General features: G+C 42.4%; 1 protein-coding gene across 8 annotated transcripts in view; it reads right to left on the reverse strand.

Annotated features, from left to right (window-relative positions):
- The window catches only part of POMGNT2 (protein O-linked mannose N-acetylglucosaminyltransferase 2 (beta 1,4-)), a 40,682-nt gene extending 20,820 nt beyond the window's left edge, over positions 1-19,862 (reverse strand). For 3 of the 8 annotated variants that reach the window (XM_010562392.1, XM_010562391.1, XM_010562390.1), the window contains exons 1-4: positions 19,736-19,862; positions 19,123-19,207; positions 12,972-13,049; positions 12,522-12,640 (exon numbers count right to left, since the gene is read on the reverse strand). The gene's annotated coding sequence lies outside the window, so the exon portion shown is untranslated. Of the gene's footprint in view, positions 1-6,028; positions 6,144-6,674; positions 6,788-7,376; positions 7,580-8,076; positions 8,236-12,521; positions 12,641-12,971; positions 13,050-19,122; positions 19,208-19,735 lie in introns of those variants that run through there. The other 5 variants (XM_010562387.1, XM_010562389.1, XM_010562388.1 and 2 more) reach the window with 5 other exon arrangements.
- Positions 19,863-22,095: the final 2,233 nt, after the last annotated feature.

Consider the following 22,095-nt stretch of genomic DNA (forward strand, 5'->3'; position numbering starts at 1 on the left):
ATGAAGAGCAACCATTTTATATAAGAAAACAGAGAAAAGAATCCCTAGGTTTTTGCTCATGGCAGGAATTATCCTTACTGCCAAAATGAAAAAGTTCAAACGGCTCTGCATTAAAAAATGCAATTCGGTAAGATACAGGGTATTCAAAACTCTCTTCTAGGAGAGTCTGGCAGCTACAAGGGTTAGCATGTTACCTAAACTCTCTCTCTAAATATGCATCACAAACTGGTGTCTCCAGCTTCTTACCTTCCCCAAATCATACTGGAAGTCATATGAGGGAGGGGCTAAATGGATTAACAGCATCTGTGGTGGTTCACTGCACTATGGAGTCATGCTGCCTGGGCTGGTTACTGTTGACCAAGTCTGCAGTCACTCTGTCCATGAACAACCCCTGCTTACTGTGTGACCCCAGCCCTGAGAAACCTTCTGTTTCCATGCAAGAAGGCAAAGCAGCCCTGCCAAATTAATCTGTGGCAAGTGACAGGCTGAAACATTTGCAAGGCAGTGAGGGGTGATACGTTTTGAATCACAGTAGCAATAGAGCACAATACCAAGTACTGCAATACCCTACAAGTTTTGGGGCAAGGGTCCACCAGTGTTTCAAGTTATTACAGGTGACAGGTCCCTCATTCACCAAGTACCCTGACCTTACTGAAGTCAGGACTCCACCCTAGGGGAGGCCACTTCATGCGGACAACCTGCAATCAAGGACTTGGGTATCTTCTCCTCCTCCCTCCCAGCCCATAGATTGACTGCCTCAGAACAAGCATGTCCCTCATCCAGCTTCTCCTGCCTGATGCAGCAGAGGCAGCGCTTTCTCCAATATAAGACGAAAACAGGGTAGTCCTGAGGCAGAGATCTGGTGAAACTGGGAGGCACAAAGCAGCCGCAGGAATATCACAACTTGTTCTGTGCAGGACACAAGACCCCCAACCTGAATACAGCCACCATCAGAGCTGAGAAACATGGGTGTCATTCAGCATCACACATGCTTAGAAACACAGTAATACCATGGAATTTATAGCCTTGGGTTTCTGACTGCCAGTTAAAAGCCAAATACAGAAGAAAAATAAGCTGAAAGAAACAAAGAATAAACCCAAATAACATTCTGCAAAATCGACAAAAGGTTCTTGACAACACTAGACCTTCAAAAATAAGCCTGCCAACATGATGAATAAATACAACTGTTGTATCTACTAAACTAGGGCATCACAGAAATAAAACAGACATTTTCTCTCTCCTGCTCTGGAGTGCTGCTTTTACACCTCTGCCTTCTTGGTACAGAACAAGCAAAATGGTTCTGGCCCACTTGGAAACATTAAAAAGCACTAGGATTGACAGGACAAGGTGACATCTACCTCAGTACCCTCCTTTCCAGGCCTGTGCCACCTCTTCCCACCAATTCAAGGTGGACTTTGAACTACAGCATGAGCCTATGCCCATCCTGAGAGGATCGCAAAGGGACACTGGTTGATCACAGATGCTTGGGGGAAATGAGAAAAAAAAAAAAAGAGCAAATAAAAGAGATCCCCTCCTTGGCAGGCCCACCCAGTGTCCCCAGCCTGTCCTGTCGGAACTAAGGACATCCAGAGTCACCCTTCTCTTTTTAGCTCATCTCACTGCCCTCTGGCCCCTCTGAACGCAAAGGTGCTGTCTCGTGTGGAACAAGTCAGATGTTTTTCCTCTGAATTTTGAAAGATAAGGCGTGGAGTTAGATTTGTAGCTGACTTCACTTAAGAAAACACATCTTGACTTTGTGTTTTCTGCGCTTTGGAAACCTCCACTGCATGACCTAGCTTCCACTGATGCTAACGGACAGCCTTTCCACTGACTCCACAGAGCTTCAGTTCTGGTTAGGGACTTTGTCAGTGGGACCTCTGATAACCCAGAGACACCACGCTGGGTTCCTTATCTTAGTGAAGCTTTGACTTTAATCGAGAAGAAAGTATGATGTTTACAGACTGGTCTTGTATTTATGAGTAAGCTTCTTATCTACTCCTGGAATGAGGTATATGCATAGATTTCACAGGTAAAATTTATCACATCACATGAAGTTGGGTAGTTTAATCCCACTCCTGAAGAGGGTCCTATTGTCAATCTGCCACACCACAAAGTAACTGAACAAAACTACATCATTAAGGGGAGAAAAAACCATAATAAAATAAATCCAGCAACTCTGAAATAATCACTGTCTATTACTACTGAACCATAAAGAACTGAGAGTGGCAGTCCCAAGCTCTTCTCAAACAGTCAGCACCACCAGCCTACTGCAAGTTGGTAAGGTTTGAACAGGTTGTCTTCACTCAGAACTAAGAGTTTGATAAATATTTAATCTCTCTCATAAAGTTGCAGCCTCCAAAAACAGCACCACCAAAGAAAAACAACATTTTTAGAACTCCTAAAAAGCAGTACAGCACAAACAAAACTCATCAAGCTAGCAAAGAAGTCTGAATAGATCCCTCTTGGTTTAAGACTGACAAAGAGCAGGTAAATCATTATTTACTGAATCTTTGCCTTGCATGTATATGTTGCAGGGGTGCCTGCGTCATTCCGAGTTACAGCATTTATTATTTATAGTCCCAGAAGTACGGTCTACAACAAATTGTTCTTCCTGCAGTGCTTTTGAACCAAAAGTGCATCTCAGCTTGAGAGCACAAAAAAATTTCATGCCTGAACTGACAAAAAAGAGTCCTTGTATTGATAAATACACAAGGAGACAAAGCAAGCATTAGGTTTCTGGACATCAAGATTGGGACTCCACACAAAGATGATGGCATTTTGATTCTGCAGAAGCTAACACTAAAACTGATGTCAAAAGGACCAGGACTTCAGTCAAATATTGAAAATTTCTAAGCAAGAATATACTTTGACAGGGGAAAAGGTATTTTTTGAAGAGTATCTCAATGGCCAAATCCCACTTTGCTCAACTGCTTCAAGCATGACATACTCCCAGGCTTAAGAGATGCAGGATGCAAGTTTTACACAAATATTAGGTTTACAAAGGTGTAAGTATGATAAAACACATTTTACACACACACACACACACACTTAGGTTACATGACTCTACATCAACCTGACAAATTCATAGCTATTTATTCTCCTCCACAGATATATGCATATTTTATACATATAAAATATATACATGTTATGGAAAAGCACACTATTTCTCAAATGCTAAAATATTCACTCTAACAATCCCCTCATCCCCATTAGGATGGATCCTACCCTAGGATCACTGCAGGGACATAATGGCCTGCTCCTGCAGCTGTATGCAATGTGTGTTCAGATGAATGGCACTGGAGAGTCACTTGCTAGTTCCCAAGGCAGGAGATGGCTTTGGTAGCTGTTCTGACTCAAGTCAGGTGTCACTTGTGCTTTTTCAGGTTCCCATTTTGTCATAAGCAATGACAGGTCAGCAGGGTGACACAGATAAACCAATTCCCTCTCCTACAGCTATGCCAACTGCGTACCTGCAAATGTAATTAGTTCCAGTGTGCCTGTAAAGGAAGCAGAGATAATTCATGCTCATAAGAGCAGCTTGGTAAGTAAATGATGTTCACCTAGACTGACATGAGAAACCAAGGGTAAAACATTGCCTGCAAGACCCCTGGGTATTGCTCATGGCCTCACCATGGTGCTTCCCACAGCCCACTACTTGTTAACTATTTTTGCCTAGGTGGCAGTAAGATTGTCTGCCTTCTCTCAGATGACACTTTAATATTAGGCCTTTATCACCTGAAGAAACACATCTCCCATTTTACAGATGAAAAGATTGAAGCTGTCAAAGGGATCTGGGTAGGACACACCACACCAGCAGCCACAACAATGGCAGCAGCTTTCTGTGAATAACCCACCAACAATCAAACCCTCTTGTGTACCCCAAGGTTGTATTCAGAACCCCATGGGCTCCAGGGCTGAAGGCAGGAGTCAGAGCCTCCAAGATCACAGAAGACAGCTTAAACATGATAAAGGACAGGAAGGATTAAGTTATCAGCTCTGTCACTGTTGCTCTGAAAGAACTGCTGGTGGAGCAGCCATAAGCCTGACATGCTCTGCTCCCAGCACACCTTCCTCCCATCTTCTACCCCCATCCACACTTGCCATGCAGAGGGCCATGTGGCCTCCTGCATGCCTGAAAGACCCCCAGCAGCCACAACTTAGCCTGAAGTTGGAGGCCCTGTCAGCATGGACTTGTCCCGAGAAGGGTGGAGGAAAAAGAAGAGAGCCTCTTTTTCCTGTCTGTTGAGACAAACAGGGTAGTCACAACCAGTAAGTCTCACAGACATCTTAGGAGATTAAGATGCTAATACCACAGCAAGACATAGCTGTTGAAAGGAAAAACATCCTTGAATGTGAAAATCACAGAGGCACCAAGGTATGTAAAAGAAGAGAAATAACAGAAATACAAACTTGCATTTTAGGCTAAACAACAGAACTGTCAGGCACTTCGACAGATCTGTAGGGGTGAACAGCTAACAAGTGTGTAGAAGTATCCAAAGGACAGGGCTTAAGATGTCCAAGCATTTCACTCCTTTATTGGATTATGCACCCATTTGCAAGTGGGCTGCAGTTCCAGAACTGATGAGAACATCTCAGTTCACAAGCAGAATTACAGCAGGACTGTTCCCTGCAGCTGCCTTTGCCCTAAGCTTCCACTTTCTGGTATGTTCAGAGACTTTGTGCTTTCCTAAAAACCCTGAAGCACTGTCCTGGTTTCAGCTGGGATAGAGTTACTTTTCTTCCTAGTAGTTGGTATAGTGTTGTGTTTTGGATTCAGTATGAGAATAATGTGATAGCACACTGATGTTTTTAGTTGTTGCCAAGTAGCGTTTATACTATGTCAAGAATTTTTCAGCTTCTCATGCCCAGCCAGCAAGAAGGCTGGAGTGGCACAAGAAGTTGGGAGGGGATGCAGCCAGAACAGCTGACCCAAAGTGGCCAAAGGAGTATTCCATATCATATGACATCATGTTCAGTATATAAACTGGGGGGAGTTGGCTAGGAGGGGCAGATCACTGCTCGGGGACTGACTGAGCATCAGTCAGCAGGTGGTGAACAATTGCCTTGTGCATCACTTGTCTTTCTTGGGTTATATTTCACTCTCTTTTTATTAACTTCCTTTTCATTACAATTATTACTATTATTATACTTTATTTTTTATTTCAATTATTAAGCTGTTCTTATCTCAGTCCACGATTTTTACTTGTTTCCAATTTTCCTCCCCATCCCACTGAGGGCAGGGGGGGAGGAGTGAGTGAGTGGCTGCGTGGTGCTTAGTTGCTGGCTGGGGTTAAACCATGACAAGAACCAAAACCTACAAACCAAAGTCCTAGTACTTCATGAAAAGAACTCCACAAGGAAGCAACAGCAGCATCTACAATCTTGATCAAAAAGGCAGTTTCGATCCAAGCTGGAGTGTGTGCTTCAATTAGCCAGTCTCTGACAAATGCCTGGAGGTACCTAGCACAGCAGCATGACAGGAATGTAGTTCAGAGCCAAGGTGAAGGAGAATCTAAATCAAATCAGGGGAAATAAAAAGGTTTACTGCCATTTTGAGTCCCAAAATTGCAAACAGATTGTTTTACCTCCAATGCCCCCTTCAGCCACACCTGTACACCACAGCCTTGCATTTTAAAGGGTACAGCCAGCACATAACCCAACCCTATTCATATGATAGTAGTGTAATATTAACAACTGATAGGAGCACAGTTACTGGATACTCCCCCTCTAGTGCAACCACTTAGACTGATGCCAAGGGAACACAAAACATCCATGTTCTGGGTTGGCAGCATATCCCAGGGGTGCTAATATTCACATGAAAATTCAGAACAGAGCGTAAAGTCTCACAAATCATCTAAAATAACTTATATTGGAGAAAAAAAAAAAAAAAAAGGGTGTTTCCTGAGAGCATAGGCCATAGGACTGAAAAATGTCTGCTGGCCAATTTAAACACTTCTTTAAAATTGTTTTTCGATTAGTACTTAAATACCCTAGTCTGATTTTCCCTGCAGAAAAGAACAATTCTTACCTTGTCTCTCATCTGATTACAGTATCATCAGAGGGCCCAGCAGAGCAGTAGTAACACATGGCTGTGGGCCAGGCATTTACTGTTTCGAATGTTGCTCTGAGGGCTACCACTGCTACTGACAGTGGGAAGAGAAGAAAGCAATATGAATCATCTTTCTCGGCTTCAACGTGAACCACTGCACGCAATAGGGAAAGTGTGATGAATACACTGAGTTACTTGTACAGAACCATTCCAACTCCTCCAGGTGTCATATACAACAATTTACAGTTCAATAGCTAGGAAGAACTTCTTCATGCCCTTGGCAGCTTGAAAATTCATGGAAGGACTACTGAATCTAGGCATATTTATCAAGGGCACAGCAGCAAGAAGAAGAGGTTCAAGCCTGATTTGAGGGTGGTTTTTTTTGTATAAGACTTGCTGTTATATTTATTTGAACAGTAATAAAAAATAAGGTAGTTAATTTTTGCCCCATAAATCCCACCAATAAATCAATGCATCATTTCTCTACAGCCCTCTCATCCCACCTCTGTGGAGGTTACAACACTCCCATAAATAGCTGATAGGACATTTAATACACACCAGAAGGTGAAAGTTTCAGACAAAAAGCAGAAAGCATCTGTTGGGAGAGAAACATCTGCAAACCTACCGACATAGTTGCTATTCACTGGTGGCCCTTAGATGATGGAAGATTCCTTACCCAACCCTGGCACAGCAGCTCATTTCTGTTTCCTTCCTTCCCACTGGCAAGATCTGCTGCCTCTGTGGAGTCAAATGCTGAGTCAAGTATTTGGCAATGAGAATCTCTTCAAATAACTGAAGTGTAACCTGACTGTCACTGAGAGAAGAGCAACATCAGACTGATAAACCAACTGCTGTATAAAACAACTCCACTTAAAAACATCTGCCCCCATTCATTATATACAGCTCTGGATCCATCTGCAGATAATTGCAAGGACAAGAAAAGAGTGGTCTTTCAGCTACTTTATGCAGTATTTCAAGACATCAACGGCACTGCAGGCAGCACCCTACGTAAAGATGTGCTTCTCTACCTCTAGACTTCTGCTAGCATTGCTGCTGATGCAGCCATTCCCCACTGAGGCCATCTAGCCATTATGAAAACCCTGCAACATTACCCCAGTACAGGGAGGGTTGGAGCAGGTCTGAACCCTCTCACTTGCAAAGAATTCCCAAGATGAGATGTAGTAAAAACATATGTGCTGACACACCCATCATCATCAAAGAGAAAGGTTCTTGTGACCTTGGAGAAAAGACTAAAATATACATCTATATCGGCCATAGGCAGCGAGACCCATTCCAGGTCTGGAGGGGTCAGAGATGGAGGACATACATCATCCCAGGCAGAACCTTCCTGCCTTGGCTCGTCCAACTCCACCCGCTCCATGGCGGAATGATGTGCTTATCTGTCCTGGAGGCCAATAGAAACAGTCTGCTGAGGTAGCCAACACTTCTTCCAAGGCAAAGGGAGCCACAAAAAGCTCCTCTTGCAACTATGAAGACTCAGATCTGCACCTGTATTAATGCAGCAAGTATCTGAAAGGAGAAAGCACCCAAGTTGGAGGCTGAGGACTGACTAGAAAACAGCCATCTTGCTAAGTGACTTAAGGTTACACAAAATAACCACCATTTCTTTACCATCAAGGTGATGAAGTATACTAAAATAAAAAGTAAAATATACTAAAATAAAACCCTTCTTCTTTAATTTGCTTGAATATATTCAACGCTTAAAGACAAGCATGTACCTAAGAGCCCTGTGTTCCAATGGACAAAGACATGCACATAAATTCAGCAAGGACTAGAGAACTTTTTGTATAATGACTTGACTTTGTGACCTCTGTGCTAAATATATATATGTAGGTATATAATACATATGTATGACTACTACAAAATTCATATGAAAGATTACAATTAGTATATAGACTGTCTATTGCTCTTAAGTTTACACCTGCATTAAAAGATGATTAATCAGTGGCTTTATAAATTTAAATTAATTTCAGTAAGCTGCTAGCTTCCCAGCTTTAGTTTTATACCTTTGACACAACTGTAACACAGTCAGAAGCCAAGAAGCTGCAAAGCCATATATAAACATGCATGAAGCTGTCCCAGATAACCTTACAGGACAAGGGAAGGGAAGAGCAACTCCAATCTTCATTTTCTATTAACTCTCAGGTCTCTGCATGAACGTGAGTAATAACCTAAGTAGTAAAGAACAAACAGCCAGAAGCAAGGAGCAGGGGTAAGAACAAATCATTAAAAAGTGATAAGCCCCAAGAGCCCTAACTTAGCTAAAGACAGTAAAAATGCACACGCACAGGAAACCATCTCATGTCTCCTCAAAATGAATCTGGTCGTATAGTTTTAGTGCTGAGTAAGTGACTACCTCAGCACGACACCAGAGCGTCTATTAGAAAGGACAATATTTCACCTATGTGCTTAGAGGTCTGATAACCTATTTTCCCAGGTGTGTATCTCCCTCCTTCTGAAAGAGGAAATTACACAGCAAATTAATCCTTGTGCACCTTTTTATTTTCCACCTCTTCCCTCCCTCCCTCCCTCCCTCCACTCCTCCCATCTATTGTGAAAGATAAATGGGAAAATATTGAAATAAAAATTGAAATAAATTCACAACAGCAGGAACAGCCCGAGTCTGGTTTGGGTCATGCAAATGAGCTTGTGATAAGGTAAGTCAGTACAAAAAAAGAGGTCACGAAACTGGTGTCACACACCTTTCTGAAGTGGGCTTTTTGTCCACACATGTATGGGTGAAAGGCTCATCTGCCCAGGGACCAAACACTGTAAACTAGTCTTCCCAGTGCAAAGGGATTTCAATTCACAAACCAAAAACATCCCACCCAATTTACATTACAAGTGGCCAGCTGGGAGAGGGGAAACCAACAGCAAACTAAGACACAAAGCAATTCACAGCTAACTCATTTCCAGTGCATCAGAGGCTCATCAGTGACTGCCCCATGCAATGGACTGTGGTCATCTGGTAACTACATTTGACTGTATGCTTGCCAGAAGCAAACGCAAAACCCCATCACATCCAGGGAATCATTGATGATACAAAGCATTACTCTTCAGAAGAGGGAGCGCAGCCCCTACACCCAAACTAAATAGGGCTTTTTTTCTGGTACAAAAGAAGAGACAGACCCACATGCTTCCAAATTCCTTCAAGGCATTTGCAATTGCCAAAGTATTTTACACAGACCGTGCTTAGATGTTTCATTGGTCACCAGTGATCCAAAATTCACATACAGCTTAAAACTATATATGGGTTTCTGATCTTAAAGAAATCAGGGTCTAAACTCTCAGTTGTGTACCACTCTTCGAACAAAACACTTTCACACTAGTACACAACTGAAGGGAACCAAACTGTCAAGAATAAGTGTTACTCAGAGAATAGTATGCAAAAGTGGGCCCTAAAACATAATGGGTGAAATTTTCCAAAAGCAATGGAAAACCCACAGCATGGCTTTGAGAAGAATGTAGCAGAAACAACCCAAACAGGCCGGTTTTGAAGACTGGAAGCTCTGAGAAGGGGGAGCAAAGCTTATTTTTCAGTGCTAGCCAAAAGACTTCATAAAGGAATCTTTTAAAAACTATATGGTCTACCGATTACTGTATCAGAGAGCATAAATAGGTGAGATCTAATAAAGATCTGTTTGCAAGCCCACTTCGTACAAGAGGTACATAGAACACGACTAGGAAACTCATTTCCTTGGCTTCATGCAAGCATGGTCCTAGTATCTACACAGCTCTAAGCTGAAGAAAGAGATGGTTCTCTGAAACAGAAGTAGCCTATGCCAAATTTACACAACAAGGACTTCCAAGCAAGGACCCAAATCCCAGAATTCAGCTCCTCTTTGCTCCTTGAGTAATAAAGCAGCAGGCAGATCAGACTTGAGACATCTTTTCCTGCTAATTACATGATAACAGTTTAAAACAGAGTTTAATCACACCCACTGTCTCTCAAGAGAAAAAATATACATGTAATCAAATTGTTAAGGTAAACCAGTAAAAAGATGGAAAGGAAATTAACACTATATACAAAGAAATCTTTGCAATCAAAAAATGAAACCGTTTTTATTGAGAATTACATTTTCTCCATTGAACTTCGGCAAGTAAGCTGGATGGTACAAAAAACAATTTTTCACAAATACAGAAAACCTTTCTGTTATCAAATAAACTCTTATTCCTCTCATTTTTAATCCCCATCTCCATATATGCCATCTCCACGCAAGAACCAGGCAATCCTTGTTTAACATCAAAATGTCCCTTGGCCCCTTTTTACACATGTGTGGTCTTCAGAACATCTAGCAGCTGAAGAAGGGGCATCTGGATGCAACTGTGCAGAGTCCAGCTGTCAATAATTATCTAGATCTCTGTTTCAGTTTTATAAGGCAGAGTCAAAGGCCAGGAGAGAGGAAGACACTTGAATGTGTGTTTTGAAAGAAAAAGGCGAAATATTTTACAATGGAAAAGGGAAATGTCAGTTGGTTCAGTTGTAAGAACTGTGCAGCACAGCCTCTCATAGGTATGGCAAAGCAAGCTTTGGTGCACAAGACAGTCAAATGGCAATGGAAGCTGCATGCAAGATGGGAAAAGTTAGTGAAACTTTTCAGCCGTCAGTGAAAAAAGCTTTAAGGGGAAAATTATTGAGGCCTTCACTTACAAAGCATTTCTAAGGAAAACTTCTAAGTTAAGTCCAAATAGCCAACTATACTTAAAATCAGGTGTGTCTCTTCTCAAACATAAACAAAGCAAACTAAAAGAATATAGAAGACATAGAACTGAAATAAAGAGAAGGAAGAAAAGAAACAAGTAGGAAGGGAATAGAGAACAAAAAGAAGATACGCTTGGACAAAGGATGTACAGCAGAAGAATGTGTAACCTTCAAAGACTGCTCCAGAGAAAAAAGACCAGACTTGGAGATTATCTTTTTGATCTGTGTTTCTCAGTAAAGCACCAAGGAATTTTCAATCATGAGCCTGAGACATCATTGCACTGTATGAAGTAAAGAAAATCACTTAAAACACAGGAGATGGATGTGAGAACTGCAGTGCCAGCTGCAATGCTCTGGGACCAGTTGGAGGTAATTCAGTGAAAACGAACAATGCTATAAAATTAGCACATCAGGAAAACTCAGCCCCTATCTCCCTTTTAGGGCCTCAAGGATGCAAGAGGGATGACATCTAATTCAGCACCAAAAACCCCAAGAAAAACATTTCCATCTGTACACAAAAATTATGTCTCCCCTTCCAGTTAGAATGCAAGCTCAAATCCAGCAGGAAGCGGGTAGACAACTTCACACCACCAGAAGCACACAGCACCCAGAGCATACACTGCTTCCTCAGAAAGCACACATGCCATTAAATTCAAAGGAGCAAGAAACATGGCATGAAAATGAGCTAAAGTGGAGGAAAGAAAACAGAGCCAAAAAGAGTGCTTCAACTAAAGGACAACCAGAATAAGAACCAGATGAAGAACAGATCTAGACCACTCTGCCTACTGCACACTGCCATCAGCAGCCAGAAAAAAAAACCAGTCCTCCTTTAGACACTTTTCCAACAGGTTTCTTTCTCAGGCTGGTGGAGAACAAGCCAGTGTACAGAGCTTTGGTTCAAAGGCTTTTACACTGGGCAGGAGGGAAAGGGGTTGAATTGTGAATTATTGAAAATTTCTACATATTTCCCTGTTAGCAAGAGAGGAAAAGTTATGCACTCCCTTGTAACATCCTCAGTCTCTTTGAATGCTTCAGCCCTTCTAGGCAGAAGCACCACACTACCGTACCACCTACTACAGACAAGGTGTTCTGCTCGTGGTTAGCAGACATGGACAGAGTGTGAAAAGTGAGGAGGGGAAATGGATAGATGCACTGTAAGGTAGCAAATGCCAAACCATTAGGGTTTCCATCTACATCAGTTCACACCGTAGAGTCAAGGACAGTAATGCAGAAGAGCAACACCTCCACTACTCACAGGTTGCTCTTCCAGGTGACTGGAAAAGGCTCATTTCCTTTTCCTACTTCCAGCCACTAAAACAAATCAATCCTCCTTTCACAGCAAGAGCTTCGCTTACCCCACATAGCATGGTGCCAGGTAGATACACCCCATGGAAGCAATGCTTGTGCTTAGATTCAAGCATGTGCTTAAGTCTTGGCTGGATCAGCACTTCCAACCACACATCCTTATAGGCCAAGGATTTGCATTCTTGCATGTCTTTAAACTTTCCAGGACATGTAATTTATCATTTTGCCTGTGATAAAGGATGGCAACACCCTGTTCGTTTCTCTTGGTCTCAGTACACTGCAGAAAACAAAAATATAGACTTCTCAACAGCAAGGTAGAGGACACCAATATCTCTTCCCCCTCTGATAATTTAGCTATAGCATATCATCACCAGGCTTGAATCAGAAAAAGGTGAAAAAGACTCAAAGGGAGATGGAAAAAAAAGTGGGGGAAGGGATACTTACTGGAATAGAAAAACAAAAAAATCCATTTGCAGATCACATATGAAAAGAACTTCTATATTAAATGTGATCTCAGAAGAACTGACTAGGATAAATCCATGTGCGGTTCCAGGTGTTTCAGCCTAAATAGGGAAAAGACACATTACTCTGAGTTTATGAAGGGCTTAGTTTTATCAGTACTATTTATACACACTTTCTTGGTTCATTTTAGATGTAACGCTTATACTGTACACACACTATAAACACAAAATGCACAGCAGTGCATTTATGTATCACAGGAACTAGATTTTAAACCAAAAGACTTGAGTGCTCACTGATTTTAAGACAATAGCTTCCTATTTTTTAACACGTTTCTAAATTATATATGGGCTGTGTATCCTTCCAGACAAATGAACACTGATAAATTATGTTCTGTCTCTAGCCAGGCACTTCAAATAATCTCCTCCCTCCCACCTCCTCGTCACATGAAATAAAGATGAAGCACCGCACAATGTCAGTCACATTGCAGATCCATTCAGTAGCCTCCTCTACCTGAAATAACAGAATGGATGTGTCAAGATCTTCATCAGTCTCCACTATCAGAAGCTGAAATTTTTGCTGCAACGGACTCAGGCAACCCCGAGAGGGTGCTGGCTAGTACATGCCCTACACAGCCAGCATTACACTAGACTGCATCCAGCTCCTCTCACAAGTTTCTCCCAATGCAATTGCTCTCCTTCCTAACTGACTTTATCTTTTATGCCTGGACAAGTGATTTCAGCTGCATCTATGGACTGTGATACGTTTAACAAACAGCACAGTGTGCTCCATGACCTGGCTGCTCCCCAGCCATGTGCCTGGGGGAATGCTGCTTGTAGTATTAAGCCCACTGCTTGTGCTTGAGCACACACATCCCATTTCTGACCCGCTTCATTACCCTTTTCCCAGCAAGCTTGCCCAGAGTTAATTTAATGCATTTAAGGACTGAAGACCAGCCTCACCTCCCTGCAGTGCTATCAAACACGTTACAGGCAGAGAATTTGGCCATATTCCATCTATGGGGGTTCCTCCAAAGTCTACTTCTTCTGACAATAGCTGAGCTGATGCTTGATCCGTACGAGAACAGTGCTCCATCCAACACAACCCACCATCACCACGGAGAGCTGCTGTACCCTCACACTGATCTTTGCATATCCCAGTCCCTTCCCTACAACAGCACAGGAGCTGGATCATTTCCAAGTCTCCTTATTTGATAGTCACAAAGTATGTGTCGTGGTTTAACCCCAGCCAGCAACTAAGCACCACGCAGCCGCTCACTCACTCCCCCCCCATCCAGTGGGATGGGGGAGAAAATCAGGAAAAGAAGTAAAACTCCTGGGTTGAGATAAGAACGATTTAATAGAACAGAAAAGAAGAGACTAATAATGATAATGATAACACTAATAAAATGACAACAGTAGTAATAAAAGGATTGAAATGTACAAATGATGCACAGGGCAATCGCTCACCACCCGCCGACCGACACCCAGCCAGTCCCCAAGCGGCGAAAAAAAACCCCTGCCCCCCCCCACTTCCCAGTTCCTAAACTAGATGGGACGTCACATGGTATGGAATACACTGTTGGCCAGTTTGGGTCAGGTGCCCTGGCTGGGCATGAGAAGCTGAAAAATCCTTGACTGTAGTCTAAACACTGCTGAGCAACAACTGAAAACATCAGTGTTATCAACATTCTTCACATACTGAACTCAAAACATAGCACTGTACCAGCTACTAGGAAGACAGCTAACTACATCCCAGCTGAAACCAGGACAGTATGGAACTGCAGAAGATCAGAGTATGAAACAGTGGTTACTTTTTCCTGTATTCAGGCTCCACTGGCCTGGTCAGCTTAACACTTTTTCTCTCTACAGCTACAGAAGGGCACTCGCATTCCCCAGGCCAGGAAGTAGCACTGAGGAGACACAGGAATAAGTGGAGGCAAGTAAATGCTTTCCAGCTTCTTCCTTAGCAAACTGCAAGAGTCCCATAAGCTTGGGGACTGTCATCTTCAGCTTCAAACCTCCATGGAAGAAAGTTTTTTGCCTTTCCAAGGGTGACTTTCAACTTCATCAACATTTAGGCAGGATCTAATTTGCAGGCGGCCCAGTATAACCACCATGGCTTTGAGAGGGAGAAGAGGGGAAAGTCTGCATTCAGAACCACACCTGGATGTGCCTTTGCAGTGCGATCCCATCTCTGTTTACAAACAGGCTTCCTTCCAACCCATTCATAAGTACCTGTACTACGCTTTCTACCAGTACTATATAAACTAAGAACCTTTAAAGTTCAAACACAAATCACTTCTTTACTGATCTGGCCAATTAAAAAATGAAGAATGATAAGTTATGAAATTTATCTTGTCACCAGCCTAATTGCTACTTGGGGTTTCAAATTATGGCAGAAAAAACAACAAACAAAACTGAACTGTTCATAGCTTGTTTGGATTCTGGTTTATGAAGTACAGCATTATCTTTGTCAGTGTGTAAAGAAATGCAATTGCACTGTGGACCTTTAAATCAGAAAACCCTGCTTTAGTTAATTATTTGAGTATTAAACCAGCAAGAAAAGAATTACTACAGTTATTTCAGAGTTGCTTATTGCTTTCATATAAGTGATATGTCTGCAAAGCTTAATACTAATTTGCCAAAAATCTTAGTTCATTACAGAATTATTAGGGTATTAGGATTCAGGATTAGGATACTGGGATACTACAATTAATAGGATACCTGGTGGTACCCTAATAAAAACAGAAAAGTTTTGAGATCTCCTTTCTAAGGAGGGACTGGGGAAGGATTGAGGAGTAAAGGAGGAAGGAAAGGCCGCAACTTATTTAAGTGTGAAAGTGTCTACAGACAGAGAGCTAAGGACAGAGAAAGATTAAGTGAAGAACTCGGTGTCAAAGAGAAAAAAAAATAAAATTGACAAGACTAGCAGTGGACTACAAACTTTCCAAGTTTAATTACAGTACCTTAGATCCACTTGGTTTAAAGTTCACTCATTTACCTTTCTCTACTAAAAAAGTCAACCATAGGTACCAGAAATTAAATCCCACCAATCAAGAGCAGTCAAGGTTACATTTTTAAAGCTAACTCTGTCCCTCTCTTCTTTCCCTCAAGCTTCCAACTTCCCATCTCAGGGCTGTCAGTAGTTGTCAGCACATCATATGAGAAACTCATCTGAACATGCAATATAACTTGACAGGCAATACATCAGAAAACCTAGATGTGACAACAGCAAATTCCACCAGATGGTCCTGGATCATATCCATCCATTAAAAAAAAACCCAAACTTTTGAAAGAAAAAAAAACCCCAAAACAGCAATGCAGAAAAGCAGAACTTCTGAAGAAGGGAAAAAAAAAAAAATCTGCTACATGCACTGTTTCACCCTTTGTCCTGTCCATGCTGGAAAAGGAGACACACAATAGCTCCACCTCTTGTCCTCACCAGCTTGTCCTGTCATTAATATCAATATATGTATTTCATCCTCCTACTCTAAGAAAAGCCTTCTAATAAAGATGCCACTCCATTAAAAGGCAGTATGTGCTAGTAATAATGGTGCTTTCTAATTGAGAAAACTCTCTCAATGACTCTGAAGCCTGGTCCTGCTCCAGCATCAACATGGTCTCCAGGTACACCAATCCCAAGCAGTTAGCCCTGGGAGTAGCTGCAAACTTGGAGCACTTTCAAGACTCCCTGTTTGCCACCCTTCCTATCTCCCAGTTGCTCTTGTAGGCAGCACAGATTCTGTTTGGGTTCAGCCTGCCTACACACCTCATCAGCCTTTGCAATGGCCCTTTTGTGAGAAACCTTGGATTGCCTTGTATGCTGTCAGCCACACAATCCTGTGAAGGCAGCTGAGACCTGCAGGTCAAACACTGACTCTCCAGGCCTAACCTCAATGCAGGTAAAACTGTCTTTGATACACGTGAAGCTCAAACCACCTTCCAGCAGGCAGAGAGCACAACCCACTCCTGATTCTGGCCTCAAGCCTGCACAAAACACAGTGCTGAGGCAGGGTGAGGGTCAGGACTCTGTGGTACGCTCTGGGAAGTCAGCACAGACCCATGGCACAAAGCACCAGGTTCAGAGGCAGCTCTGAGGTTAATTCACTGCCAGAAAAACACTGAAGCTGTCACTGTTCTTCAGGTGAGCGTCACCAGCCTGGCCACAGTAGCAGCTCTGCTGGGACAAAAGTGACAGGCCTATGAAATATAAATCAAACCTGTGCAGGCTGTCACTGCTCAAGCGAGACCTTCAGGGACACCATTCCTTGCTCCTGTTCTGCCCCTACCATCAATAGCTGTGTGCAGAAGTACATGTTTTACTCCGTGAAAAGTAACTGTGTAACTGGAAAAAAATACTGTGTATCCTTGTCCTCCCAATTACACATGCTCTGAAGTAAAAGGCATTTAGTCAAATGTATTTTAAATTGATAAAGCAAGTAGATATGAATCTGCATGCTCAAAGGGAATGAAGACAGTAAATAATGTGGTGTTATTTTACCAAACCTTTAACAGGACAGGATAGTGCTTCAAAGTTCTTTAGAAATCTGAGAGCTTCTTTGAATACAAAGCTGTGACCGTGGTAGAAAGCAGATCTACTCCCTGCCAGTGCACAAGCTGCACTCGACAGCTTAGGACTGAAGAAATCTCTCTTCAGGCCACTGTGGCAAAATCAGTTTCCACCAAGAAACTAGACTGAGCCTTTAACAAAGCAGTATTTCTGTATATTATAAATACCTATTTTCCTTCCACTATGAACTCTCCTTTGCTGTTAAACAAAGTCCACGTATTTCCTGAGTGAGAAACACCTGTGAGGGGGAATACTCCAGTTCACTGGTGGGGAACTGGGCTGCAGTTGTGCTTCACAAACTGCGAGTGGACTGGGTTCCAGAGATTACTAATGAAAAGGGCTTTTTTAGCAATGGCTGATGGCTACTCGCTGACTTCTGAAGAAGCAGTTTATTGTCTCCATCCAATCCATTTTACAATTATCACCTTCAGTGCAGAGAGGAAGCTACTTTTACATCATGGACCTGAGAACAAAAGGCTTACAAAAAAGTAAATTCTCCCTTCCTCCTCAAACTTCAACAAGGAATATCCGATTTTTTACTCTGCCCTTGTCATTTTAAGATAAAAGAAAAAGTCAGTGACATTTTCTAGTTTTGCTGTTGTGCACCAGTGGGGTTTCAAATACTGCAGAGGAACATAATTACATTTACAGACACTTGATTGGAACTTCCATGTTGCAGTGGCACATAATACTCCTTTACAGATAGGAAAAAAAACATTTATCTCAAAATGTATGTTCTGATTAAACTTAAAATGGACACAACCTTTTTAGTAGAGTGCCTTTTGGCATCTAGAAGTTTTTCTATAAATACTAGACTATGATTTTTCAAAACATCAACTCTCTACAGAGAGAAAAATAAACAACTTATTATTTAATTGTTCTCAGCAGATATACTGTAAAACAGAAGGCATAAGAATAATGTATTTAATAAAATTGGTAAAATGTCACCTCCTCCCATTTTGATATTTAATTATAGCTCATTAGAAAAGCAAAAATACAGCAAATCAAAGTCCAAGAATCAGCTGTTTATTTATTTATAGGCATTTATATAGCGCCTCTCACCATAGCAACCAGGAACCTTTTTTTCTTCTTGTTCAAAGGAAAAGTTGTAATTTTGAAATGTGATCCTTTGATGTTACAGTGCAAGTAGGTACTTACATCCTATGCTGCAAATACTTCGGCAGGTGCTTAAAGTACATGAATAGACCTAAGTCAGAGGCATGGTGAAAGAGACAGAAACAGAGAAAGGAAAAAAGAAAGGAAAGGAACCAAGAAGCAAGTGAGAATGAGGGAAAGAGTAAAGGGCTTTCCTATGAAAATTCACGGTGCACTGGGTCCTACTATAAGCCATGATCTCCCTGGTGCTTTTTTCCTGTAATAGTGACTGGTTCATGGAGCACAGTTCAATTAATCAAAAGCAATCAACAAGTTCCCAATTTATGCCAAGGACACCGGTGAATATTCTTCAGCAAGGATTTCTAAGAGGACAGTAGCTTACAAATGAGGCAGCAGAGGGCTGCCTCTCTTTTGAGAGCAGAGAAGTCAGGAACCTCACTTTGACTGCTACTCTCTTCTGATCCCCCAGCAATTAGCCGTTATCAAATTCCCATAGAATTAATAGACCTTTTTTAAAAATGCCATCTGCTCACAAAACATCAAAGAAATGAGTAAATTAGAACATTGCTCCTGCATACACCATTATAGAATGAATTACTAGGTCTGTCATGCAATTGCAGTTTCCCCACGATCCTCCTGGTGTGCACAAGCACACAACTACTTTTCAGACCCTCAGAAAGAGATTGTTTTTATACTATTTCATCTGGTTGCTTCCCACCACCATACAGATTATACACATACATGCACAATGTAGTACTTCAGATCCTTTTAAAAGCTAATGAACTTCTAATGGGGACTGAAAGAAAAAAAGCAGAGATCTTTTGCCTATTGTCACTTTGTTATATAAGAGATCTTATAATCAAGATTTCCTCACGATACAGGTATATAAAGTTATTACCTTCAATTCTGCATTTAGTTTGATCCTATCTTCTTCATAAACCAATACTGTCCAAAGCAATTAAATAAGGAGTGTTCAGTTGTTCCTAAATGAAACACATAAATCTTTACACAAGACTAGTGGTTATTTCGTAGTCTTTTTTTTAAGCTGTATTCTAAATAGGGCAGAAGCTGCTTGTATGACAGCAGGAAAAGTGACAAGTTCCTTATCTGGAGAAGCACCAGCTGGCACTGTTATCAGAGCAGACCAGCTCTTTTAAAGTGGACTGATGAAGCCATTTTTAAAAACACCTAATAACATCACAGAGGAGAATCTGATCTCTGCAAAGGTGAGCTGCACAGCTCGATACTCCTGGGAGGCAGCTAATGAAACTGAAGCTTGTCAAGACACAGACTGCGTCCAGTAATTGGGTTTGAAAACTCACAGTTTAAATTCCACCACGCTGAGTTCAATGCCCCGCTCGCAGCTTGCTCCAAATGCAGGCAGAGCCGAGGGCTGTCTAGCGTGACCAAATGTGAGTGGCCGCCTTTCCACTGTCTGTGTCACCAGGCCCAGTCTGCGTACTTGGAGGACAAAGAAAGAAACCTACTTTCTTCCAGCACCTCACACCTACCAGTTCACTTCCAGGACAGGGAGAGACAGTTGCAGGGGGAAGAAGGCAGAACAGTGTCAGAGCAGGTGGTGTGCTGATGGAGGAGGAGGGAACACATCCTACCACAGAAGGTGAAAGAAAGGGGTCAAGACCTAAAAGGAGAAGGAAAAGGGTCCCATGTCATGCATTTATCCAGCACAGCAGAACCACCAACGAATGCTAACCCCCAGTCACCACTCTTGTGCCGACTGTGCAAAGTCCCTTAGGAACAGCCACTTGCTTCCCCAGGAAGGTTGCCAGCAAAACAGGGGAAGTGTGACCCATTTTCCCTGAAACTCCACTTACCCTTCCCAGACCACTCCTCCCTGAGCTTTATGGGCCCATAGACCCATTTGACTCCTCGATCTGAACCACAAAACTGAAGTCTGCCACCATCTTGGATAACAACCAAAGAAATTACTGTCCCACAGTCTGAGGAGGCAAAATTTTGTCTGTACAGCTAAGAACCTCTGATCTGGTTCTAGCTCTTTGGTTTAACGCTCTCCTTTGCGCCACCTTCTTTTTCATGATTCTTCCTGCCTCCCACTACTTCCGAGAAAAATCTGCTCCTTCACATCCTAAATATGCTCCAGTTGGAAAAGCCATTTTAAATGGAAAGCAGGTTCTTCTGCGGAGAGAAATCATCTATGGCTTTATCTATTTGAATAAAACAATAGTTTTACTAGCGGAGGATCCCTAAGCCTCTATGTTTTAAAACACCTCCTAAAGACCTTGCTGTGTCAGAGCACAGGCCAGATATAAACCTGTTAAAAACTCTGGGGAACGGTAACTGAATGTGGGCTGCTGTCACAGGGAACTGTTTAAACCAACAGCACTTACTGAAGACTTTAAAGCAACAATTTTTAAGAGAAGGGGATGAGAATAAGGGGAATGAGAATACCCAATTTACAGATGGTTGAAGCAAACCTCAGCAAGTCCACAGGGAGATGGGACTCAGGAGACTGTAAATTTAACTGGAAAAAGATTTCCATATAGTCGATCCATTTTGTACATTGCTTAACAGAGAACGGGCTCTAGGTAATTAGTCCCAAAACATTAACCAGGTACCTAGAGTGCATGTTCAAGGCACAATTCACAAGTGTTGGAAGCTGAACTCCAGTTTTGATGACAGCTAATTAAAACACAAAAGTGAGACTCCAAGTAAAACTGCCACCTTGCAAGCATAAGCCGTTCAAAATGCACTCTTGCAGAAAAGCAGACTGCAAAGCAGGTTTCCTGTATCTAGTTCACACATTTGGTATCTACCACGTTTTTGAAAATGACATTGCAAAAAAAACCAAAAAACCAAAACGCCCTGTCTTACCACTGATGTGTTTAGCATACGTCAGATTTGTTTGGGGGAGAAGGTCCTCCCAGAGAATAAGAGCTCTTCCGGTTCTCAGCTAAGTCAAGGCTTGAGCTAACAAGCCAATCTATCGGTTAAACTGTTTTGAGATCGCTACTAAAAGAAGCCATTACTGTTTTACTACCAAAGTCAACAGATTCTCCTGAATCAGCAGTCACCGTTTAAAAGTCAGCATTTGTCAATAGTTATCCAACTATGGTATTGGTGTGAGAACACCAATATGTTCCCTCGCCTTTACCAGTTGTTCAGATACAGTCATAATTCTCATCACCAGAGAAGAGTGTGCCTCTTCTTTTTTTCTTTCCCCAAAGCAGTGGCCATTATTTTAATAACCCATTTAAACATTGGGTTAATCGAGAGGGGGTGGAAGAAAGCAAGGGGACACAAGCAGACCAGTAAGCCTGACCTCTGAGTAGGCATGTGCAACCCACCCACCCAGAGCTGACATACACAAGAGAAACTTTTCCACCATGCTTAGTCAGCACACAATAATTAAAAGGGGGCAGGATGGGATAAACTCAGCATCTGTATCCACCGGGGCCAAACTCACAAGGACTGCTAAGCTTTCAAAGCTGAAGACAGGTGTCATGGGGGGTTCCCAAGGCACTCTGCCGTCAAGAAAAATCGTCAGGAGAACATAATTACATCTTTGCTTGCCCTGGCAGGCTTTAAACCTGCAGCGTCTTTGACCTCTAGGGAGGTTATTAGAGTTTTAATTGAACCGCTTTTCTGTGGTGCAGGCAGCTGCCTCCAAGAGCTAACCCTCACAGCGTCGCCTGCCCCTGCTACCGGGCCGGACCGCCTTCGCTCCCCGGCTTCGGAGAAGAACGGTTTCCACATCCCAGGTGTCAGCTCCGCTCGGTGCAATCCTGGCGGGTTTCCGTGGGTTACCCCCCCCCCCCCGCCCCGCGCCTCCCCGCTGTGGAGTCGCCGCCGACCACGACCGACATCGCCCCGGTGCCCCCGCCTCCCCTTC

This window comes from Haliaeetus leucocephalus, unplaced genomic scaffold (assembly GCF_000737465.1).
Source record: "Haliaeetus leucocephalus isolate CR32 unplaced genomic scaffold, Haliaeetus_leucocephalus-4.0 Scaffold159, whole genome shotgun sequence".
Lineage (NCBI taxonomy): Eukaryota > Metazoa > Chordata > Aves > Accipitriformes > Accipitridae > Haliaeetus > Haliaeetus leucocephalus.